The sequence below is a fragment of the Lissotriton vulgaris genome, chromosome 9, assembly GCF_964263255.1.
Source record: "Lissotriton vulgaris chromosome 9, aLisVul1.2, whole genome shotgun sequence".
Lineage (NCBI taxonomy): Eukaryota > Metazoa > Chordata > Amphibia > Caudata > Salamandridae > Lissotriton > Lissotriton vulgaris.
The window spans coordinates 688,821,879-688,843,763 of record NC_141697.1 but is presented as its reverse complement, the minus strand read 5'-3'; positions in this window follow the sequence as shown (position 1 = coordinate 688,843,763).

The following is a 21,885-nucleotide window of genomic DNA, read 5'->3' as shown; positions in this document are numbered from 1 at the left end:
TGTGGATCGCTCCTTTTATACAGATTTCTCCCATAGGGTTGCATGGTACACAAAGGTTTACAACTCGGTTCCCATAATTATCCCCGAGAGGGGTCACTTTGATCACTTTGATACATTCAAGGTCCGGAGCATAAGTGCGGAAACATTTGGCGGTTCCCAACTGTAAAAACCCATCTTCCCACCATTAGTACACTCCAATCGGCAGTAAAACAGATCGAAGAAGGAACAAGGACAGGTGCAGAGGAAGATGGAAACAGTGGGGAGATCGAAAAGGGTGTAAAAGGGGAGGTATCAGGAAACACGAGCTACAGGCATCAAAGGGACGTGCCTAATGAGATATACGGCTGGGACAATAGACCGGCACGGCAAGATGAGCCTCGAGCGGGGCCATCTGCCTTACAGTATCATCCCCCTCATCATAAAGACATTTTCAAAGGACATGTGTCTTCCGCGGATGTCTTGGGAATCCCAGGGTCGCGAAACGGACAATGTCCGTTCGCTGGCTACTTGAGGGCAAGAAACAAAATGGATGCCGTATCTAAGATGGAACCCGTGGGTACAGATGAATAACCCACGTAACAAACGAACGGTTTAAGTTAGCACAGCGAAACTGCGCACACTTATTAAACTCGTCATTTGCGGTTCGTAGATACCAGACTCGACCATATTCGTGCGAGTCGAAAACACCACTTACAATCGTCACGGAACCTCAGACGCTCCTTTTGCCCTCATGTAGGCAAGCACTAGTCGGAATCATACTCGATATTCATCAAACCATCTAGATGTTGCTGTAACATAGCTCTGTCCAACCGAGTCCCCTTGGTAACAGGTGGCTGTCTTATACACGTTGTAGCACAGAGGCCACATAAGGCAGGACCACACTGCACACAAAGGCAACACGTGAACAGGAACGCCACAACAACTCCGATAATCATCAGAATCTTCCAACCCCAGGTCGACATCAGGCCCCAAAACCACCCAAGTAGCGTCCAATCCCCTACATCCACGTGTATGGATTCAGAGATCTTATGCAACTTTGAGATGGCTTGATAGACGGTCGGAGCGTTATCTGGAATGAAAATACAGCAGCTCGAATGGATCACCTTACATACCCCACCTCGATCTGCTAAGATCACGTCTAAAACCATACGGTTTTGTAACGTCATAAGCCTATTCGCCTGAAGTTCTGTGGTGATATTACCAAGGGCACCGGCAGTAATATTAGCTGTTGATTCCACCACCCGAGTCAACTGTCTCAGGTTCCTACTATTAACCATAGGCCCCCAAAACGGGAGGAAACCCTTGAAAAAGTCTCCTGCCTCTTGACCGGCAGTGTCCTCTTCGCTAATTACGCCTCTCACAACTCTAGTTTTGTGATAGTCTGCGTCTACAGTGAACGTCGGAGGCAACAGATTTGCGATAAAACATGAGCCCACAAAGTCGGAGGGCAACCATGCATACGCACGATCATGGCAAACAAAGTATGTACCCTTGGCAGCCAGAAACACAGGGGACGAGACCATTGGCAGAATGTAATTCTCGGTGCAAGCACTCTCTCCAAATCAGGCTTTCGATCTTCGGCCACTACCCATTAGACAAAAATTTCCAATGTGGGGTACGACCCATATCGGAGGCGAAATTTTAAGCTGTTTTTCACTTGTGAGCGCACTATACTCGACCTTACTCAGGACCCTATAGGCTTGTACCTCTTCCTCTGGGATGAGCGACGGCTCATAGATATCTCTATCTAAATCTTCTATCGCTATGGACAAAGGCTTATGATACGAGCCAGGGCCAAAGTAGGGAGAACGTGGCTCTCGACTGGGATAAGAATCTAGTGCGCTTCGAAACATTGTTTGGAATGCTCGAGCTGAACCCTGGGAACTATACGGTAAGACCAGATATGGAATTCCCTTATCCGTGGTATGTGGCATCAACCCACACACCCAACAATTAGTAGTATTAACCACTAACTGGTGCTGATGAAGGAGCTGAATAAAGGAATTATTTCGGAATTCTGCACGTCTAGCCTGCTCGTGTTCAGGTAGGATATGGAAAGAACGAGGGGATGCAGTGGAGGTAAGTTTAGGGTCAGAAGTAGGAGTAGGTATGGCAGAAGGTAAGAAGTACGACATCATGTAATACACCCCACCCGCCAATAGTGCAGAAACAGTCAAAAGCAATACGAACATTTGAAACATAAAACATTTGGTACGAATAAGTTGTTGCAGTTTGAATCTTTGCGCCTGAGCTTCTTCCAAGTCCATCAGCTTTGAAAACGCCATCCCCTATGACCGTCCGCAACGTTTCTTGACGCACTTCGTTCTGTGTAGCAGTAGTCAATCCCTAGGAGTTCCCAGGAACCGACGGTCTTTAACCTAGCGTCAAGACCTACTAACCAGAAGGAAGTACACGCGCGGCCCTACGGCCTTTATTCACAATGTATATGTAAAATGTCTCTCAGCTGTGGAAGCAAAAATACATATGGAACAAAACTCAATATATACAAAAATGATTACAATGATACGGGTGTTCAGACTGATCGTGGAAAACGGAAAATGCAATTTGTCGAGGGACAAAATGAAATCTTTTTATTTGTCCTTAGTGCTGGAACGCAAAAAATATCGAGTTTTCCCAGGACGTGTATGTTCATCAAACAAAGGATCCGATGAGGGAACAGAGTCCTGCTGATCAGTCGAATGTTCCGGTCTTGAGTCTCTTGGTAGCAAATGTTCAACAGTGTCTTTCTGCTGCACTGAGGATTCTCCGACAGGTTGTGCGTCGCTAAAAGGTACAAAAGCCGGCAATCCTTCGGATTCAGCTGAAGCAATGCCCCTCCTCACCCACGAGTCTGCCGGTAAGGGTATAGGAACTTTCTTTGTATGGGTGGCATGCACCCAATTTTTTTGGCCTTCTAAACGGACGGCAGTTCTAGTGGCAAGGAGGACCTGGTAGGGTCCAGTGAAACGGGGTTCCAAATTCTTCTTACGGGCAAAGTTTCGGGTTACCACCCAGTCTCCGGGCTGGAGCTGGTGGCCTGGACCCTCCGTCTGCGTCGGCAATGCTTCGTAAACCTGTTGGTGAATTAACCTCAGTTTAGCAGTCAGATCATGAAGATAATCAATCAACATTGGATACTCAAGACTAGAGAAAACACCCGGTCTAGGGACCCCCCAGACATTCGCAGGACGACCGAACACTATTTCATAGGGACTAAGCCCTACTCGGGAGTGTACGGTTGCCCTAGTTGACAATAAAGCTAAGGGTAAAGCATCAGGCCACGAAAGACCAGTCGTAGCCTGAACCTTCGCTAGCTTTAGTTTAAGGGTGCCGTTATACCCTTCAACCAAACCAGCTGACTGGGGATGATTGGCGCTATGGAATTTTTTATTAATTCCAAGGCCCTTACACACACTCTTCATCACACTCCCCACAAACTCACTTCCGTTATCAGACCATACAATCCGAGGCATTCCATACCGAGGAAAGTATTCCTTCAGTAGGATTTTTGCAGTCGACAGGGCAGTATTGTCTTTAAGAGGGTAGGCTTCAATCCATCGGGAGAACGCGCAAACCACAACTAGGACATATTTCAGGTTGTTGCATCGCTCCATATGGATGAAGTCTAATTGAATCACCTCAAAGGGACATGAAGGGGGAGCAAAATGGCCAGGAGGAGTTGGGGTTCCCTTACCAGGATTGTACAACATACATACCATACAATTCTTAACCAACCGTTCAGCACATTTCGTGATACCATAATTCTTCCACACATGGGACAGCAACTTACAAATACCTTTCACACTAATATGTGCTAACCCATGCGCCATTGTCACAACAGCTAGCACATACGCATCTGGCAACATCCATCTCTTATGTTCCGACAAATCAACCCAACAACCATTCGCATCCAACTTTCCCGTACTTTCTTTCCACTTCGTCTTTTCAGTCTTGGTGGCCTCATCTTGAATCGCTTTCACACTCTCGATAGTGTCCTCACACATACTAGTCTCTGTAGGCCACCTAACCGAACTCGTCACATACATTCTAGTGCTAAGGTTCCGGGCAGTCTCCTTAGCAATCTCATCCGCAAATGCATTACCACGACCAACATCATCCGTCACCTTACGATGTGCACTACATTTAACAATCGCTACCTGCTTAGGCAACGTAAGTGCATCCAAAAGATCATTCACAAGTTGTCCATGCTGAATCTTCGTACCATGCGACGTCATAAAACCTCTCTCTCTCTCCACAACCGTACAAAGCTATGGGCGACGCCAAATGCATATTGGCTGTCGGTAAACACATTCACACGTTTCCCTTTCGCTAACACACACGCTCTAGTTAGAGCGATCAGCTCTGCGGCCTGGGCAGAGTTCTGATTCAATCTTGCAGTTTCCACAACAGTATTCAAAGTCACAACAGCATACGCAGTGGTCACATCACCATTCGGCAATTTAAAACATGAACCATCCACATACAAAGTTCCATCTGGATTTTCCAAAGGAGTGTTTTTAAGGTCCACTCGACCTTTTGTTTCCTCTTCAGTCCTCAGATAGCAGTCATGGGCTGCTATTTCATCTGACTCTGTGCTAATTGGTAACAAAGCCGCCGGGTTCAGAACATTGCAACGTTTTATCTGAATATGACTTGCCAACAGCGTCAACTCGTACCCAGACAACCTCGCACTCGTCAAATGCTGAGTTTTCGTACGATTCAAAAGAGTGTCGACCGCATGCGGAACCATCACCGTAAGCATATTATCCATGACCAATCCTGCTGATTGTCGGATGGACACCGCAGCTGCCGCTGTTGCTCTCAAGCAACTCGGCAATGCTCTAGCTACCGGGTCCAAGGTCGAGGAAAAATATGCACATGGACGCTGCTTACCACCAAAAGGTTGCGTTAAGACACTCAAAGCACAACCTTCCCTCTCGTGAACATATAATGTAAACGGCTTACTGTAGTCAGGGGTACCTAACACAGGAGCCAAACACAATGAGTCACGCAATTCAGAAAAACTCTTCTGACATTCTTCCGTCCATGGTAAAGGAGTTGAAACATCCTTGCACGTAAGAGCCACCAATGGTCTCGCTAGCAATGAAAAATTTGGAATCCATTGCCTGCAATACGACGTGATACCTAGAAAGGGACGCACATCTCTTTGGGTTGTTGGCACAGTCATTCGCGCAATTGCTGCAATTCTCTCTGGGGTCAACCGTCTTCCCTCCTTTGACAATAAGTGACCTAGATAGGTTACTTCTTGACAACAATATTGGAGTTTAGAAGGTGACACCTTGTGATGTAAGTCACAGAGTATCTGCAGCCACCAATAAGTCATCGACATATTGGATTAAGGCCGCACCAGCCGGCAACGAAAACGCATCCAGTTGACCCTTCAAGGCTTGACTGTAAATCGATGGACTCTCACAGTAGCCCTGAGGAGCGCGTTTAAACCGGAAGCTGCGACCACCAAGAGAGAAACCGAAAAGGTCTCTGCTTTCCTCAGCAATCGGAATGCTAAAGAAAGCATTCTTCAAATCGATTACCGAAAACCAAGATGCAGAAGCTGGAATCAGAGTCAGTAGTGCCGTGATGTCATGCACAACAGGGTACTGAGGAATCACAATTTTATTCACCTCCCGTAAATCGATAAAACGATAAACAGGCGGTTTTGAAGGGTCAGTACGTTTTAGAATAGACAGTACAGGGCTGTTGCACACGTTTCCCCGAGTCTCCTCAATAACATCTTTCTCGATCAGATCATAAATGATCGCTAACAGTGCTCGTTCACCATCAAGAGAGATTCGATACTGGGGAATACGTGGCAGCCGTACATTAGATTTCAGCTGAACAACATAAGGGGAGATGTCAAGCAGGCCCACATCATTGGGACCTGTTGCCCACAAAGATGCAGGAAGAGAACTCAATTCCGGTGGAAGCTTATCGAGAGACAAGTACATAGGAGAGACAACCCTCTCTCCTAACGTAAGCTTTACACCCGCAGGAGAACAATACAGAGTTGCATACAAACGTTTTAGCAAATCCAGGCCCAAAAGATTTTCACCACAACCAGTAGTTAAAATCAGCGGAGCTTGAAGCTCACGAGGCCCAATTGTAAGGGGCAAAGGGCGTGAAACTGGATTGCTAACGGGGGCGCCAGAGAATCCAACGGAAACATTGGTTAAGCCAGACAAAGGTGCGCCAGGGAGTTTCGAATGCATTATGGAACTTTTCGCTGCACCAGTGTCCAACAGAAAAGGCTCAACGACGCCCGATGTAGCAACTGCGACGTTAGGCCCTCTCTGATCAACCGGAACTGATACCACTCCCTCTCCTTGCCTATGGCTGTCCTAGTAATTACTGTCGTCAGTTCCCTGATCAACGTAATAATCATCTACATTGTACTGCGCAGATCGTCCTTGCGATGATCCACGTTGGTCAAAACAGTTATTGGAATTTGATGAGTTATCTGAACGATCATTTTGAACACCACGACCCCTACCACGTGATGTCTGCTGAGAACCACCACGACCTCCTCTAGATGAGTTACCACTATTACGATCGTTTAGAACAGGACAGTCGAATTTTAAATGACCCTCCTGTCTACAATAGGCACACTGATTGTACCCTAACGAAGATCGTTGGAAAGAGGAGTCATTTCGAGGTTGCAACCTATTCGATTGCGACTGCGATCTATTTTGCTGAGGAGCACTCTGATTCGAACGCGGAGGATAGGCCTGCTGCAACAACACTTTTGTTTTAAGTTCTTTCATCTTTTTATCAGCGCGGTCGTTCTCTTCTTTTTCTCTGTTTTCATAATATTGTGCCGTAGCCAATATTTGAGCAGATGTAGAGACGGCCCACGCACTCTCAGAATTTTTTAACTTATTGCTCAAATCGGGCAATAAGTTAGAGACAAATTTATCCACAAACAACCGTTGACCACCCTCAGTGCCCATATCCTGACCACTATGATCGATAAATGCCTCCTCAAATCTCGTAAAGAAATCAGAGACACTCTCGTCCTTCTTCTGTTTACAGGCTGACAACTTGTCCCAGTTCACCCTCATTGCTGGCATAAGCGTTTTCATCAAGGTAATAATTCTTTGAGGGAGAGCAGTAATGAGCTGTTCAGGCTTAGCCCCGCCAACTTGTCGTGTATCGGCCACAGTAAGAGTGGCCCAATCGCCACCTAATTCGTTTGCATGATCTTCGTGCCGAATCTTAGCCCATACCGGTTGAGGTACGACATTGCCGAACAACATATCGATATCGGCAAGATTCATTATCGTAGCGTCTACGAGCTGTGACAATTCTTTATAGTACCCTGCAGGATTTTTGCGAGGGTCAGGCAAAGATTGCTTCACCTGTAAAACTTCTGATCGTTTCCATGGGAGATGTATCCATACTCTCTGGAAATGTGGCAGGACAATAGGAACAGCAGTAGCATCACCTGGCATCCACACTGGTGGAACTTCACGCATAGGAAACTGACCAGACGGATCTAACTGTCTCTCAACATCCTCAACAAACAATGCTTGAGGTATCGGAGAGGGTCGGAAAGATAACAACCGCTCAACAGCGCGTCGAACGTTGGTATCCACTATCATTCCGCTCGAGAACTGAAGCTGTAGATCAGACAAAGCGGTCAACACATCGTCAGGTGCATCGGCCGATATCTGGTCGCGAAGAACCTTGCACATTTCTTCGAACACGTACCTCTGTGTCGGTACATTAAATTGACAGAACGTATCAAGTACAGCACGTGGAGGATTTCTAAGAGGGTGCGTCATCCAACCCATCGCCATGTTATATAATGCAGCACGTTCCCTGTTACCGGGAAGCTGACTACGTCTTTGAGGACCTTCCGAACCAGCGGACCCAAGAACAGGACCAAGAGAATTGAAAAAGCTAGCCGCAACCGGAGGGGTACGACATAGAGTAGATGGGGAAGTATAGCATAAGGGATTAACAAGAGAAGAAGTAGAAGCAGAAGAAGCAACAGGAGTAAGTAGAGTAGGAGCAGTAGCGGGAGCAGGAGTATGTGGAAGCGGAGGAGCAGTAGGAACAGCAGTAGGCAAAGGAGCAGGAACAACCGGAAGAACAGGTATAGGTTGAGGAACAGGTTGAGGAGCAGGTACAGGGGGAACCACAGGAGGCGTGGTACCCTGTACAAACGGAGGTGGCGACTTCATAAGATAGGACATTAAAGGATCCTCAACTAATTCTTCCTTTTTATCCGACTCCGTTGGCAAAGCAGGATAGCATTTATCTATGGACATACGCTGTAGCCTATCAAACACTTCCTTTTCCTTATCCTCCTTATCACGCTGAAACTGCTCTGCTTTCTTTACAATAGTGGCAACACCATCTTTCTGATTACGTTTAGTCTGTCTGATCTCTTTCTGTCGGGCTTCTTTACGCCACAACCGAAAGGCATCAAACATGGCCGGCCTTGACTTTTTCTCAAACAATTTAGCCTCAAGATTATCTAAGATCGTGGTCTCAAAACTACCATGAGGTGGCCAACTAAGGGCACCATCTTTTTTGGTATAACTAATCCAGTATTCATTAAAAGTAATTGGGCCTAGCCCGTGCTTACTGTAGAGCTCATAAGTGGGAGTTCCAACCGGAGGTATCGGACAAGAGTCCTCCAGTCGGGAATCCGTACCACAACGTCTAAAACAACTAAACAAAGTACTGCGACCAGGCATCGTGCACACTAGTCGAGTTTCACAAACGTCAAGGGTTACGGGATTTACCAAGTCCCTGCAAAGAACAACAACCCTCGGTCTTTGGCGGCTGCAGTCGTCAAATATCACAACAAAGTACCAAGAACCACAAATGCAATGGAACCATGCCACAACTAAGCAACCACAACCAAGAACTCTGGGAGCGACCCACAAATACTTAACTCAAAGATCGATGGCGTCACCAGGAAGGCCCGTCAATCGTCTCGCTATACCAAGGTCTACGCCAGGCGCCAAAACAGGTCTACAGTCAGGGCAGCAGTCCGTCGCAGCCGTCAGGAGGCGGGAATCTTCGCGGGAAAAGTCTTCGGGCCACTTGTTTCGACAACAGGATCGATGAAGCGGAGTGCACCTTCCCTCGGAGATTTCACACGAAGTTCCTCACGATCGTCGGGCTTGGACCGGTACCACTGATGCAGCCCCACGTGGGCGCCAACTGAAGGACTGGGTTATTTAAGACCCAGCGGTGCCAGGGGACAACACCTGAAACCTTCGTGGGTAACCTGCTCCGGCGTACGAATGGCAGAGACACGGGACACTTCCTTCGGCGTCAAAGATTCGAGGTTTATTTACTGCAGGGAACACAGAAGTCACAGGAAGTACAACGAGTGTAAGTTCGAGGAGACTGCTTCAAATTGCTACTGTGGATCGCTCCTTTTATACAGATTTCTCCCATAGGGTTGCATGGTACACAAAGGTTTACAACTCGGTTCCCATAATTATCCCCGAGAGGGGTCACTTTGATCACTTTGATACATTCACGGTCCGGAGCATAAGTGCGGAAACATTTGGCGGTTCCCAACTGTAAAAACCCATCTTCCCACCATTAGTACATTCCAATCGGCAGTAAAACAGATCGAAGAAGGAACAAGGACAGGTGCAGAGGAAGATGGAAACAGTGGGGAGATCGAAAAGGGTGTAAAAGGGGAGGTATCAGGAAACACGAGCTACCGGCATCAAAGGGACGTGCCTAATGAGATGCACGGCTGGGACAATAGACCGGCACGGCAAGATGAGCCTCGAGCGGGGCCATCTGCCTTACAGTATCATCCCCCTCATCATAAAGACATTTTCAAAGGACATGTGTCTTCCGCGGATGTCTTGGGAATCCCAGGGTCGCGAAACGGACAACGTCCGTTCGCTGGCTACTTGAGGGCAAGAAACAAAATGGATGCCGTATCTAAGATGGAACCCGTGGGTACAGATGAATAACCCAGGTAACAAACGAACGGTTTAAGTTAGCACAGCGAAACTGCGCACACTTATTAAACTCGTCATTTGTGGTTCGTAGATACCAGACTCGACCATATTTGTGCGAGTCGAAAACACCACTTACAATCGTCACGGAACCTCACACGCAGCAGCGGAGCCTGCCACATCGACTTTGCCGGCCACTACGCCATGCCTCGCGGGCCCCCGCTTAGCGGGTGCCGCTCATGGTTGCGGAACCTTGTTGGGGATTTCGTCCTTGGGACCTGCCTGGCCTTCCGAGGCCCTGTGAACTGTGTCCTGACCATCCTTTTCCCACACACGGACAGAGGTGGGACTGCGAGGACCAGCGTGCACAGCGGCGCTGATTGGCCGCAGCTGGTCCTCTTCCCGCCCCCTCCAGCAGATAAGAGCCTTGCTGTGAGTGTGTCGTGTGGGAACCTTCCTGCGCCTTATTTGGATCACGCAGCAGCGGAGCGTGCCACATCGACTTTGCCGGCCACTACGACATGCCTCGCGCCCCCCGCTTCGCGGGAGCCGCTCGTGGTTGCAGAACCTTGTTGGGGATTTCGTCCTTGGGACCCGCCTGGCCGTCCGAGGCCCTGTGAACTGTGTCCTGACCATCCTTTCCCCACACACGGACAGAGGCGGGACAGAGAGGACCAGCGTGCACAGCGGCGCTGATCGACCGCAGCTGGTCCTCTTCCCGCCCCCTCCTGCACCTCCCCTATTTAGTGAGCACTTGCCACGCGCACGCGGGACGCGCGCGGGACTGAGCTCGGGGCTAAGCCCGGGCAAAGGGCGGGCCGTTTGAGGCCGTTTGAGAACTGGAGAGACTGGACTGGGCCTCATCCCTTACGTTTTCCCCGCTCCATTGGTAGTATCCTTTTCTAATCCCATTATAATTTTTGTTTAGCAAGGCCCTATAGCAACCATGTGTACACGGGCAAGCCGTAGTAAGGTCGCAAAGGGTGGTAAGATGTTGAATGGGACCCTAGATGGCATCATTACTAGAACAAACACCGCTATAGATAATGAAATCACCAAAATGCAAAAGCGAGTTTCCCTGGATCTAGATGCAGCCAGAAGACCTTCACAAAATATTGCTATGTCCAAAAAATCCTCTTTAGGCCATATAGCAACTGCAAAACCCCCCGAGCGACCATCGATCCCACGACTCATTACAACGCAGGCTGACGTTCATCACACCCCACCCTTACCACCTGGGGCAATCTCGACTTCAGGTCTCATCCCACCACACCATAGCCAGAACTCCCCCTTGATTGTCACTGATCCGGATTTGGGCACTCTTACTGAAATTACTCCACTTACTATTGAGGAGTACAATAACCCCTTGGGCTCCTATACAAAGGGTACAGTACATAAAAGAAAACGCAATTTAAGATCTGCCTAATCACGGGAAAAGGCCAAAGTTGCCAGGGCACACTGTCCTAATAATCGAAATCTACCATTACAAAGAGAAGTAGAAAGATCCGTAGCCCCAGAGCAGGAGCTCCCTAGTGTAGTTGAGAATTACTCAACTTTAGACACCACTAATATAGTCACCATAGAGGAGGAAATGGGGTACAATCATGCGAGACAGAGGGAAGAGATGAGGAATTCTTAAAAATAGCATGGGCAACCCTAAAAAAGCTCTTAACTCCCCTGGATCTAAGACTCTCACGCATCGAAAACCACCTGCTAGAGGTAGAAAAAAGTATTTTAACCCTAGCAAGCCTTAGCCTCCAAGCCAAGAAAAGTAGCACCCCCACAGAAGCGGATGTAAACACATTAACATCTACCACTACTCCACCAGCACCGTCCCCTAGTAGGCCAATACCCAAACGACGCACGAAGGGGTATGAACTTAAAGTCCCCCAACCCCTACCAAAACCACCGAAGCATCCCTTGCAACAACCAACTATACCACATAAAGAAGGCGCTGCCCCAAGGTTGAACAATATTAAGGCCCATCGAACCACCTCACAGGGCCCACAAAATACTGACAACTTTTGTGGGGGATATACAGATCTTCCCCCAGATGCAAGGCCATATGTGGCGGTACTAGCTGGTGTTCAAGAAATAGGGAATCATTATCAAGAAAACTATTGGTCCCTCAAAAACAAGGTTATTCATTGGCTGAACACAAACGGGCAGATCCCAAATTATCTGAGAAATAAAATACAAATGGTGCGTAGAGTTCCCTGGATAGGACCTTCACGCAAAACCATTCCAGGTGACTGTATTGTAGTCTCATTCGAGGATCCACAGACGGCCCAACACATATGTTCGTGGCACACAGGTGGGGAGAATTCACCCATTGTAGTCAGACCACTAACATTCTTCTATCCCCCTCGTCCTATCCTAAACCATGAGGGGGATTGGTCATTGGCTCGTCACCCGGCCCATGGAGGGGTGAGAGAGGGTTGGCAAGGCCCAAACAGATGGTGGCATGGGGCACCAACCTTCAATAGGTATGGTTGTCTAGAAGAGGTAGACTGACTCTCTCTGCCTCTGGGTCTACCACCTGACGCTAAGGATAAATTGCCCCCACCGTCCAATGACTCCATTACTTCTTAGAGCAACTCAAGTGGGAGCAGTCCACTTAGGGGAATAGTAAAGGACCTCGATAGGTCATCGTCTAGTGTTCCAGATTTCTCCCCTGTTGCAACCCATTCCTTTGGCCAATTAATTCGGGATGTTGGAGTTGATCTGGGGATGCCGAGCAATTTTACCCATAAGGAAGCCCATGCTTTGGGCATTCTGCCCCAGATCTCTTTACCATCACTGCCACCTGCTTCTGTAACCAGTCACAGAACTAATTCCGTCATTGATTCCGAACTACCGGAAATCAAAACTGTAAAGGTGGAGGGCATACTAACTCTAGCGGGGAAAGATGATGCGGATCTATTGTCGCTACTTGCGGCAAGGAGGCTCGGCCCTGCTCCCGATCCCCTTGTGCCTGCCCCTATACTAGGGCCGAGGGTTGCAGGGAGTCCAGCTTTAAGGGTCCTTAGTTGGAATGTAGCAGGTTTTGCTCGTAACATCGATATTCCCGATTGGAACTCTCTTGTTGAATCCTTCGGGATCTGTCTTTTGCAGGAAACCTGGTGCTTAGAACCCCGACACAAGGTGGGTTACACTACCTACTTTGTGCCTGCATCACAACCACCCGGCAGCAAAGGCCGCCTGTCGGGTGGCCTCCTAATCTGGATTAGTATTTCATTGGACCTATCTATTAGGCATATGCCCACAAAATCCCCTGACCTGCAGAGACTATCAATTAAAGGCTCAGGGAGGAAAAAGCTAGAAGTATTTAACATCTACCTAAGGGGGGCAAGGGGAGGTGTTTCTATGTTGCCACTCACAGGTATTGAGGAGGAACTTGGATCCTGCAATGCTGACTCTCTTGTTCTACTAGCTGGGGACCTTAATTGTTCCTTCGAACAACTTGCCAGCGAGGACATCTTAGATATCTGGGAAGAAGACACTAGGAGAGATATTCCTATGCTCACTCTCAAACCCATTAAAAAATGGACCCAGTGCGCTATAGATCTTAATGCCCTCTGCATGGAATTTGGCTTAAGGGCAACCAACGGTAGATCTAAGTCTGACTCCAAAGGGGTACATACATATAATAGGGTTGGCCATACCTCACGGATCGATTACATACTCCTGAATTACAGGCTCTGGGCACACATGCTAGACATGGAGGTCTTGTCATCTACTGATAGTGATCACAATCCACTAGCTTTGACTTTGGCCCCCCTCTGGTCGGGCATGACCCCAAACCCACCCTCTCACACATGGAAATCAACGCACGAAGAATGCCCCTCGAATTGTGGTAGGCGGCTCAAATGGAAAAAAGTTGCTGTGGATGAAGGAAAGATGACACTAGTAAAATCTATAATGACTAACGCGAAATCGCGGTTAGACTCCCCGAGTCCCAATAAACCGGATGTCCCGATTCTCTTTGCAGAGACAACCAAAGCTCTAGGAGAATTGTTCATTATCCATTCAGTAGGCGCTAGGGATAAGAAAAGAAGTGCTCTTAAGGGTGGGGCAAGTTGGTTTTCTCCCGCCTGTCGTTCTGCAAAACGCAAACTCATTAGAGCAGTGAAATCTAAGATTACTAAACATATCAGTCTTGCTAGGAAAAGCTAAAAAAAAGGCACTAGTCTCGGCTAAGTTCGAGCACGAAACCCAATTCTGGACTGATTTAATGGCGGCTAGCTCCAGGAAAGATTCGAAGGGCTTCTGGGAATTGTTGAGAGTAAGGAATAAACCCGAAGACTCCCTATTGACATGTAATATAACCGGGGAGGCGTGGTTTGCCCATTTTTCTCAGCTCTACTCCTTAACTGGGGGTCCCCCAGACAGCTCAATGGATCACCCGCACATTGAATGCCCAGATCAAAATTAGGTCAATTTCTTTCTTACCTAAGAAGTAGAGGGGGCGATTAAGTGCCTGGTTCCGAACAAGGCTGCGGGACCCGATGGCATTCCAGGTGACCTACTTAGGGTTAATATAGAAGAGTGGAGTAGTCTTATTGCCTCACTTCTGAATGCCGCTTTGTTGGGTGGGCGCCTGCCGGACTCATGGAAGGGCGCGGAGGTCGTCCCAATTTTTAAAAAAGGGAGCCGGGACGACCCTGCTAACTATCGCCCAATCAGCCTGCTAGACTCCTCACAGAAGGTAGCTGGTAAGGTAGTCTTAGGGAGGGTCTTGCAGTGGGTTGAGGAAGAACAAATACTCTTGGACTATCAGGCTGGGTTTAGATCTGGTACGGGGACCATCGAACAGACATTCCGGTTATTAATGATCTACTGGAAAGTGGTTGTAGTGGGCAAGGGCAGCCTGTACCTTGCATTCATAGATTTACGGACTGCCTTTGACCTGGTCCCACGACAACAATTGTGGCGCGTCCTCGACGCAATGGGTATTCCCCCGTATCTACTTAATATGCTCATAAAGTTGCACGAGGACAACTTTGCGCAGATCAGATGGGGTGACCAGGGTCAAAAGACTTCACGTATTCCTGTGAATAGGGGTGTCCGCCAGGGTTGTGTGCTAGCCCCCACTCTGTTCTCTTTATATGTTAACGGAGTGGTGGAGCATCTTCTCAAACATCCAGCTGATGCACCTTCCCTGGCTGGCAGAAAAATCCCTACCCTCCTATTCGCAGATGACACCCTCCTGATCTCAAAAACCCCAGTAGGCCTGCAATGTCTACTCACCAGTTTTAAGAGCTTTTGTGATGCTAGGGGTCTTTCTATTAATGTAGGTAAAACTAAGTTCCTGGTCCTGAACCCCCCGAGGAAAACTGTTATCCCTCCTTCCCTGGACTCTGTCCCACTCGAGAGGGTAAAAGAGTTTGATTATTTAGGCATTCGCCTATGTGACTCAATGAGCTGGAAACCTCATTACCAAAAGGTACTGTTGACTCACAAGAAGGTGGTAGGGGCACTCTTGAAAGAACAACGGGCTTCCTCACTCAAACCCATTGGCCCTGTATTGGACATCTATAGGGCAAGGGGGTGAGTGCAGCCCTATATGGGGCTGAATTATGGGGTGTCCAGAATGTAGACCTTTTAACCAGATCGGAAAATAAATTCCACAAAGACCTCATGGGCTTACCGCATAGTACACCTGCTCTTCCAATCTTTTTAGATACGGGTACTCGCCCAATAAGCGATCAGGCAAGGCTGCGCCCCCTCCTCCTATGGGCACACATTTGGAGGGTTCCAGAATTGTCTAGCTATGCTGAAGGCTTAAGGGAACTGCTCTCAACATCTGGTTGGTATAAAGTCCGTTGGTTAAAGGAAGTTAAGTGCCTTCTTATTAACCTGGGCCTTGAGGATGCATGGGTTAATAGAACTGCCCCGCCAAAGCAGACCCTAAAGAAGCTATATTGGTCATGGGTGACGGATGGCAGAAATTTCAATTCTAAATTGTGTAGAACTACCGCTGAATTTCTGATGATTAAGGAGGTCCCCTTCTGTGAACCATATTTGGACATGATTTCTAAGTCTTGGGATAGGGCACTATATTTTAAACTTAAAAATATTTTAAACTTAAAAATTTTCTATCATAGAAAATGACCTGCTTCGCTGTAAACAGGTGTCGAAGCACACCTAGGATGCACTTGGGAACCTGATGATGAAGCATGCCACCTACTAGGTTGGTGGGTGAGTGTTCTTTTAAAACCCCAGTGGGTTTCCCTTTTTCCCTGGCATGTTGATGCAGTAAATTTGGATTTCTTCCCAGGCCCCGTCCCTATTGTTGCTTAGTATCGTTTTCCGGGGAAGAAGACGTACCCCCTTTCCTCACTCTCTCATTGTTTATGTTTATAGCTTATATTTGTAAAACGACACTGTAGGTATTTGTAATTGTTGTCTCTTTCTTGAAATATCAGCCCACACAAACTGTACCAGGCCCCCACCGCCTTCAGCCATCAATATACATTGCCTCTAGAGACTCAGGAATCCTCACTTGCTGTACCTTTCTTTTCATATTCTAGTGTTGGAAACTTCCCCTTCCTGTAGGGACACTCTGGATTTTTTTTGCCTTTTCACTGAATCCTATTTTTGTTGGCTGTAGAAGTCTGCACTTTACTTCTGCTAACCAAGGGTAAATTGGTATACCCCGAATTGTCAGTTAATTTGCTTTTAAGTCCCTAGTATATAGTCCAATCTGTGCCCATGGCCTGCACATTAAATGCTACTAGTAGGCTGCTGCACCCATTTTGCCACCCACTACAATGGGACTGCATATCATGTCTCCAGGCCTGCTCTTGCAGCCTGTGTGTGCAGTTTTAAATTGCCATTTTGAACTGGCAAAATAAACCTTTTACCAGGCCTAAACCACACATTTTTATATTAATAAGCTCCGCCTAAGGTAGGCCTTTAAAGCCCATAGGGTAGAGTGCATGGAATTTAAAAAGTAGATAATGTGTATTTAATTTTTTGTTTGTCCTGGCAGTAAAAAACCTCCAAATTCCTATTTTGCTGTTGCGAGGTTGGCTCTCCCATAAGTTAACACTGGTTTACACTATTTTTACCTGGCTAGCTGGCTGATTCTCACGAGGCTCCCTCGATAAACTGTTGCAAGGGGAGTGGACTGCCTTTCTTGTCCTTGCATCATTTGTGAGGGGAACGGCAGAGTTACCGGCCACACGAACGCCGTGAGGGCAGGGACTACAATCCCCAGGTGCCCTGGCGGCCACTGAGCACGGCTGACGACATCGCTGCGCCCGGAGGCGCTTGAAGCTGAGGAACGGCTCCCGCCCGCGAGAGGCTTGCGGGCGACGCCGGGCTAAGCCCGGGCAAAGGGCAGGCAGTCTACGGCCGTCCAAGGTAGGACAAGACTGGGCTGGGCCACCCCCCTAAATTCTCCTTTAAGCTGGTAAGATTGTACTTGTGGGCATTGGAACAAACTCTACCGTGTAATTCAGGGCCCTTTGCGACTCATAATTCGATATTGCCACCTACCTTCTTCTTGACTCAAAATGGCTCATCATCAAGAGAAGGGGAGGAAGTCGGCAACTAGTATTTCAGGGGGCAGCATTACTGGCACACTCGATAATTTCATCACAAGAGCGGCAGTCGTGCTAGAGCGAGAAATAGCCCTCACGGAGAAGCGGATATCTCTGGAACTCACAGGCTCCAAGCGATCATCCCTGGGGGATATAGGTAAAGCTGTTACACCGGATCATGCTGATAACCAAAGACTTGATGCGATTAGCAATAATTCCCAAGGTAAAGGCCTAGATGGGTGTCATTCCACAATCTCTGTAAATACTTCCATGAACATTACATCTTGTGATAGTTTATCCTCTGAGGGTTTTCAACCAATTGTTTTGACCAGCAAACATATTCAGGCTACTGATGTACCTAAAAATACACCTATAAGTACGAAACAAAAGGGCAAAAGAAAGAGGGGAGGGGAGGGGACTGCCAATTAGCTAGGAAATCTAAGATACCGAAAATAACAAATAAACTGACCAAGCCCAACCTAACTAAAGCTAATACAACATCTAAACCTCCAGCCTCATGCTTGCCTATACCTCCAAATCCTATACCTAGTGTTAGTGGTGTGGCTCACTGGTTAGAGGCGGCAGACTCGGAAGCAGAGAATGGCCCGAGACCAGGGTTCAATTCCCGATGCGGCAGGGTCGTGGACCAGGGTCAGCGGACTCGATAATTCTCACCTCGGTGCCTACTCTAACCAGGGATCACACTCGGCAACTCTGGGCATTAGCTTGCCTCATCTCTACAACAGCCCCCCACATTCGCCGGGGATGCCTGGTTTCGCCTTGGAGATACCCAGTTGGGACCATCTCACAGGGATAGCCAGGACGGGTTCCCCAGCGGTCTACAGCGCCACGAAGCCTCAGGGCAGCAGTGCACTTTACAAGACACATTACATTACATTACATTAGTCTCCAGCCATTATCACAAACTACAGTTACACTGAGGGATGGGGCATGTACTATATTTCAAGTGGAGCAGTTGCTTAAATCATTCACGCTTCCACTCATTGAGAGATTAAAAGTAATAAACGATAAAATGGATGAATTACAAAAGGCAACTGCAGAGAATTCACTTGTGTTGGCTAACTCACAACCTAGTCTGGAAAACGGGGGTATTGCGATAGACCTAAGCAAACAGGCCAAAATTCCTCCTTCTACTACTTGTTGGTCCCCAAACAGTGTACCGGATGAAATAAGGTTATCAAGAAATAAGGAGCACACGATGAAGGGAGGTCAAGGCAAAAACGCTGCAGCAGAGGGAAAGGATATAGTTTCTATACAGAATACCCCCATATTAACTTTACCATTAATACAGGCTGAGGAGGCAAAAAATCGGGCTGAACCTCCCAAAAATGCGGCTACCCTCCCTATTATTGATCTACCGCCCCAATCCTCACCCCTGGTGGTGGTACTAGGAAACTTCCCACCGCTCTCTGAGGGAGATAAGGAAGACTATTACCAGTTAAGAAATAAGGTTGTACATTGGTTGTCATGCAATACTACAGAAGGCAGCATGTCTGGTCAAAGTATTATAATGGCTCGAAGGGTGTCTTGGCTGGGAAGGTCGAAAAAATCCAAAATGGGTAATTGTATTGTGATTAATTTTAACAGCCCAATTCCAGTAGAAAGAATACTAAGGGAAGTTGTGTATGGAGGCGGGCCCAGGGGATCGAGCATTGAGATATTATCATTGGGATTCTTTTATGGGGCATCTAATTGAGTACTATCTGACACTTGGAATGGGTGGCAACAGGTTAGGACACCCCATTATAGAATACGGCAGGGATTGGGCCAATCTAGGATGAGGCCACCAGGTGAACTGAAAGGGGGAAGACAGGGGTTGTACCCATCTTTTGAAGGGCAAAATAGATTTGCAGCACTCTCTGGCCTCAATGAGTGTGACTGACTGTATGGTAATAACAACATAGCAACAAAAGCTTGCAAGAGAAGATATGGCCTGCTTAAATATCAGAGTATAATTCAGGCAGCAAATTTAGAACGAGGCGAACAGATAGAAATGGCTCTAGTAAAAGCCCAAAATGTGCCTAATTCAGCTACGAGGAAAGCTTCTGTGCTTATTAACCATGTGGCAGATTATGGGACTAACAGTAACTTCTATGTTAACCTGACAAGCCCCTGCATAATACAAACTAACCCTGAAGTTGATAATTATAAGTGATGAAGGATGTAGTATGCGTGGATGCTTCTGTAAAGAGGGAAACTTCCGTGCTCCCTATTGATATTGATATTGATAATGTCTATGCTCCGCTAGTTACTCCACCATTATCCTGAGGACTTGTAAGGATTGTTTCATGGAACATTTGTGGTTTGGAAAGCAAAGTTTCTAATCCTGTCTGGGGGGAGTTTATACCCGAGCACAGAAATGCTGGTGGCGAACTTTTATAATAACATCAAAAATGCTGATTTCCTAGTAGAGATGAAAATTTTTGAGGAAGATTTAAACTATCTCAATCTAGCAAAAGGAAGGGACGCAATCTTGATATGGGGAGGGGATTTTAATATCAATGTATGCAACTTGAATGCCTGCAGATCAAGGGAAAATGATTGGGAAGAAAGTGGCAATTGGAACCATCTTGTACATACTGACAAAGGAGAAAAAATAAATGACATAATGGCCACATTTGATTTAGGCTTCCCAAATTTGATGTGTGCCCCGAAGATTAAATTTAGTTCAACCTTTATAGCAAGGGGCTTACAATCTGTTATTGATTTCATTATCCTACCTATTAGATACTCTGGGTAGAAAAATTTGTGATTCATTCCAATGGCCTTAGTGATCACTTGCCCCTTAGTGTGTACTTAAACCTACCCGATTGTAACAAGTCCGCCACTATTGAGTCCCTGGCGTGGTCGCATGGATTAGTATTGGCACGCCAAAACGGGTTTGCATTAAAATGGGGAAAAAAGGACCCAACGAAAATAAATACTGACATTATATGCAAGGCTCTGTCACCTATCCTGGTTTGCCTAGACGAGGAATCAACAAATGCTGAAATCCTGGAGGCCTTTGGTCAGGTAACTGTAGTTATACAAGACTCCCTGACCAAACCAAACACCAAGAAAGGAAATAAGAGCAATGGTTGGTTTAATTCCCAATGCACAAAAGCTTACACTCACCTCAAAGGTGCACTTAGCACCAAACCTAGGAACTATGGATTAAATAGGGATTGTAGAAAGAAATATAATCTAGCCCGGTCCATTCGGAAAAAAAAAATAAAAGAGCAGGCTTGGCAAAACTTGCTGAAGGCTTCACAAAGTAGAGACTGTAAATTGTTTTGGCAAACAGTAAACGCACCGTACTTTACTAAAAAAGATATTGCAAGAATTGAAGTCGCCATAGACGAAAGCACGTGGATAGACTTCTTTTCCAATGTATATAAAAAAGAGGAAAGTGATTTGGGTATGCCCGGAGAGGTCAACAAGTTGGGCGCACCGGAGAAGGATCATTTCCGGATAGCTATGGAAATTTTATATGAGGAAGTCCTGCTTGCAATTAATAACAGTAAAGGGAGTAAAGCCCCGGGCCCGGATGGGATCCCAAATGACATCTTTAAGTTGACCACTGAACTATGGGCCCCAATCTGTACGCACGTCCTAGTGGCCTGCTGTGCTGAATGATTTTTTAAAACCTGGGCCGAATCGGTAATCATACATATTTATAAAAAAGTGGACAGGGAGAGCCCAGTAAATTACAGGCCTATATCTCTTCTGGATTCCCTTATGAAGATAGCAGGTAGGGTGGTCCTGAACAAATTACAAGCCTGGGCAAATGATAACAACATTCTAAGCCCGGTTCAGTATGGTTTTAGGGAAGGGATGGGCACTGTGGAGCAGGTCCTAAATTTTGTGATGATACCAGGGAAATACCCCTGGGCAAAAAGAGGTTGTCTCTATGCCATATTTGTCGACCTCACAGCTGCATTCGACTGTGTGGACCATGCTAAGTTGTGGCAAATATTGGAGAAAATTAGGGTGGAACCTGCCATAGTGTGCTTCCTTCGACAATTGTACACGGGTGCAACTGCGAAGGTGAGACATGGGCTGAGAGGAGAATGCACTGGGTCTTTCCGCATAGAGAAGGGTGTTAGACAGGGCTGCGTTTTGGCTCCATTCCTCTTCTCCATATACACGAATGCTTTAGAGGGGGAATTGGAGGCCGCTATAGTTGATTCCCCTAGGTATGGGAAAAAGCAGGCTGTCTCCCTTCTCTATGCGGAATACGCAGTGTTAATGGCCAGAACTAGGGTAGGTGCCCAAAAGGCACTTGCTAAATATATAGAGTTTATGGAATCAAGGGGCCTAAAAATGAATGCTAAAAAATCCTTTGTTATGACGTGCGGGAAAGGAAGGGTCAAAGGTAAGGCCAT